The 5,000-nt window shown below is 40.3% G+C and overlaps 1 protein-coding gene across 3 annotated transcripts in view; it reads left to right on the plus strand.

Annotated features, from left to right (window-relative positions):
• The window catches only part of srgap2 (SLIT-ROBO Rho GTPase activating protein 2), a 146,041-nt gene that overhangs the window by 86,583 nt on the left and 54,458 nt on the right, over positions 1-5,000 (plus strand). The window lies entirely within an intron of this gene.

The raw sequence follows: 5,000 nt of genomic DNA on the forward strand, positions 1-5,000 counted from the left end.
AACTCTGAGAATGTACAAATGCAACCAAATGGACCCGTTAGGGTCCATTTGGTTCCATTTTTACACTCTCAGAGTTAAATTGACATAGATTTTACAATATAAATTGCGGTCCAAGTGGTAAATGGGGGTCTGTAGCCCCTAATGCATGTCAAACTGGGGGTCCTTGAAATTAAAATGGTTGAGAATCACTGCTAGAGCCGTAAAAAATCTTCTCTTATGGAGGTCCCTGAGGCATATCTTTTGAAATGGGGGTCCACGGGCTAATAAGTGTCAATCTGGGGGTCCTTGACATGAAAAAGTTTGAGAACCACTGCTTTACACAGCCTCTTCAAGAAGGTACCTTATACATATACATACACATTACACATTACACAGCTGCTTCGTTGTCATTCTGGGAAGCCTCACGTAACATCCAGTTTTACTCTAGTTCTAGCTTCACTACACTGGCTCCCGGTTGTTTGTAGGATTGATTAAAACATTATTTTACTTGTTTATAAAGCTCTAAACGGTCTGGCACCTTCCTACCTCTATGACTGCCTGCCTATAGATATGTTCCAAACCAGACCCTCAGGTCTTCTAGTGCTGACCTGCTCGAGGTGCCTACAATGACACATAAAAAACACGGTGAAGCAGCATTCTGCTTCTACGGGCTGACGGCGTGGAATAAACTCCCATTACACCTAAGACAGGCAGCCTCTGTGGATAGCTTTAAAGCACAGCTCAAGACCTGTTTCTTTGATTTTTAAATAACTGTGTTGTTAATCATGTCCTCACTGTTTTGCCTGATTCACTGCCTTTTTTGTTATTATTTTAATGTTGTTTTATGGTTTAGCTTTTCTTTTTTGCTTTTTTGCTTGCTTAAATCATTTTTACTTTGTCTGTAATTGTATTCTTGCTCTGTAAAGCAGTTTGAGCTGCATTTCATGTCATGAAAGGTGCTATACAAATAAAGTTTATTATTATCTGATATCCCAGGTTAATGATACTGATATGGGAAAGGAATATATATTTGTCTTTCAACCTCATACTCATACAGAAAGGTTTATGAGAAACCCGGCAGGATATTGCACATTACATGGAAATGTGGTCTGTCTGACCCTCACACCTACGTCGCACCGCCAATCCGACCAATATGTCTGAGTCATAGTGTCGGGGGCTTTGTCAGAGCACCCGTTGTACCCGTCTGTTTTTCAATATGGAAACCATTATGCGAAAAAATAATTGCGATGATCTCAAATAGTTGTTATTAGTCGATCTTGTAATGATTGTGACAGCCCTAGGACTCACCTGGTTCAATAAAAAGAAATAAGGAAGTGTGTGTGTGTGTGTGTGTGTGTGTGCGCGTGTGCGTGTGCGTGTGCGTGCAGAGGCCTGTTCTGGGACAAATAGGACTGTCAGGTTGGCATGCGCCTCTCGGTGACTTTGCTCTCAAACAGAGGAAATGGTTCAGGGAGAGAAGGGGAAGTGAGCCACTCTGCCACAGGCCAACATAATGCATCATCTTAAAGTGTTCCTTTAATGGACTGACTGGACTTAAGGTTGGATAAAAAGTGCTTTACTTTCACTCACAGTGAAGACTGTGTCTCATCAGTCACTGCAGACATGTATTTGTACTGTATGTGAAATCCTCCTCCTTATCCTCCATGTCTATGTAAAACTTACTGATAGTACAACATTATATCAGCTGATATTTGAATATGTCTTGAATATGCCTTCTAAACCAGTCCTCAAACTTGTTTGTGCCAATGACCCCGGAAATGACATGTATTTGACCCCCCCCCATCTGCAAAATGTTTCATGGCAGGGACCCCCCAGATGAAGAAGATTTGTTTAAAAATTAAATTATTTCAAGATGTTTCACAAATCTTAAAAAATAGCAGCACGGCACGAAGTGAGGTTGTAGATCTGCTATTTTTTGAGAACCACTGATCTAAATTCTAAGAGTTTTCAGAACAACTTATGTTGCTATACTGTGTATATATAACTGAAATTACACAGATTTCTTCCCGGTTTTAATGGGTTAAATTAGATTTTTCTGTGTGTGTGTGTGTGTGTGTGTGTGTGTGTTTGTGTGGAAAAGTGAATCAACCTGTGTTAGGAATGTTCTGGCAACTCTTGTCGATTTCCATCTTGATAGGCGGCCTTTGAACCACACACACACACACACACACACACACACACACACACACACACACACACACACACACACACACACACACACACACACTCACTCACCCTCCGAAACACAAATGGTGTAAACATGCACACACACAAACACAAACATATTACACACACATTTTCTCTCTCTTTCTTCTCCTCTCTGTCTTGGCTCAGAGTGAAGCCCCAGTTGATTGTATCCATAACACTGTGGAAAACCATGTTTTTAGTTGGTCACGTACAACACACACACACACACACACACACACACACACACACACACACACACACACACACACACGCGCATACACAAGCATTATGATGGCTAAATGAGTAGATAATGAGTTCAACTTCAACTTCCAGTCAGTGGCATGAAAACCAGCAGCACCACACACACACACACACACACACACACACACACACACACACACACACACACACACACACACACACACACACACACACACACACACACACACACACACCTCGTTGGGATGCCAACATATCCAGCCCCCACAAGCCCATAATAGGGAACACACACATTTAGACGTGTGGTAAGTAGTTCAGAATGAAGCTGTTAGCTCAGTGGGTATTCTCTGTGTTTAACTGAGAAACACTGGCTAGGTGTTAGCAGTGGTGGTACTCATTATGCAGAATGTGTATTACATGTACGTGGCGTGTTTAATGCACATGCGTGCATGTGCAAAAATAGCCTACATATTTAAAAATAACAGTACATACATTGCAAAACATTTTGACAGTTACTGTAGGTGGGGTTGGTTGTTTGAATTCAGAACATATGACCTTTTTGACCCCTCATAATTTTGCAGATCTGTTTTCTATTCTTAGTGTGTTACTGTGTTAGTGTGTCACTGTGTTAGTGTGTCACTATATTAGTGTGTCATCCAGTTTGTCATCAAGTTGATCATCCCTCAGTTTTTCTCCAATGCTCTCTCTCTTCATGTCATTAATGGAGTCACTATGTCTGCACAGACCTACGTTAGTTTTAACGTCAGGGCCTTGTACAGAGTCTAGGAACCAATAGTTTTAACGTCAGGGCCTTGTACAGAGACTAGGAACCAATAGTTTTAACGTCAGGGCCTTGTACAGAGACTAGGAACCAATAGTTTTAACGTCAGGGCCTTGTACAGAGACTAGGAACCAATAGTTTTAACGTCAGGGCCTTGTACAGAGACTAGGAACCAATAGTTTTAACGTCAGGGCCTTGTACAGAGACTAGGAACCAATAGTTTTAACGTCAGGGCCTTGTACAGAGACTAGGAACCAATAGTTTTAACGTCAGGGCCTTGTACAGAGACTAGGAACCAATAGTTTTAACGTCAGGGCCTTGTACAGAGACTAGGAACCAATAGTTTTAACGTCAGGGCCTTGTACAGAGACTAGGAACCAATAGTTTTAACGTCAGGGCCTTGTACAGAGACTAGGAACCAATAGTTTTAACGTCAGGGCCTTGTACAGAGACTAGGAACCAATAGTTTTAACGTCAGGGCCTTGTACAGAGACTAGGAACCAATAGTTTTAACGTCAGGGCCTTGTACAGAGACTAGGAACCAATAGTTTTAATGTCAGGGCCTTGTACAGAGTCTAGGAACCAATAGTTTTAACGTCAGGGCCTTGTACAGAGACTAGGAACCAATAGTTTTAACGTCAGGGCCTTGTACAGAGACTAGGAACCAATAGTTTTAATGTCAGGGCCTTGTACAGAGTCTAGGAACCAATAGTTTTAACGTCAGGGCCTTGTACAGAGACTAGGAACCAATAGTTTTAACGTCAGGGCCTTGTACAGAGACTAGGAACCAATAGTTTTAATGTCAGGGCCTTGTACAGAGTCTAGGAACCAATAGTTTTAACGTCAGGGCCTTGTACAGAGACTAGGAACCAATAGTTTTAATGTCAGGGCCTTGTACAGAGTCTAGGAACCAATATATGTATTCAGGAAACAATGCAGTTTACAGTTTACAGTTTAGGCATTTAGCAGATGCTCTTAATCCAGAGCGACTTACAGTAAGCAAGGACACAAGATAATACATCATAATACATCAATAATACATCAAATGCATAAAAAGAGTAATCTAATAATAAAGTAATACATAAGTAAACCAATAATCTAATAATAACTAACCAAGAGCCTATCATCAGCCTGTACATTGAACCTATACACACTAGGATGCCAGGCCAATGCAGTAACGCATATATTTTTGCTGTCGGGCAGACTATTATTACTAATATTAAAAGTATCTAAAGTAGCAGATGTTTAGCTTGTAGATCTGCTACTTTTGCTATTTTTGAATTTTAGAATCCTGAAAAGTAACAGTTTTGGACATTTCCACCCAACAGAGACGATTCACTGACAATTTGCCAGTCGATGTTTTGCTAAAAATCCGAAACGTGATTTTAATTGTAATTGTTATAAGTGTTCTCATTGTTAATGTTGTGTTACTTTATAGTCTAATGATAATAATAACATAAATAAAACCCTTTTTTTTTTTACTGACCAAGATGGCCGTCGAGATTTATAGGGACTGCAGATGTAAATGAGCTCGTAGCTGTTTCTGGCACAATAAACTAAATGTAATGTGCATTGTGTCCTTTGCCAAACAAATAAATAAATATTTAACCCATTAAGACCTGGAACGCATCTGTGTCACTTTAGATTTCTTTGGCTATTCAAAAATAGCAGATATACAAGCTCATAGCGCGGCACCGAGTGCCGCGCTATGAGCTTGTAGATCTGCTATTTTTGAAAAATCTTGGGAAAAAAAATGTTTAGATTTTTTTTCCAAAAACTGTTAGGATTTAGATTTTTTTAAGAATCGCCTCAG

This window comes from Gymnoscopelus microlampas, assembly GCF_963454915.1.
Source record: "Gymnoscopelus microlampas genome assembly, chromosome: 7".
In the NCBI taxonomy this organism is placed as follows: domain Eukaryota; kingdom Metazoa; phylum Chordata; class Actinopteri; order Myctophiformes; family Myctophidae; genus Gymnoscopelus; species Gymnoscopelus microlampas.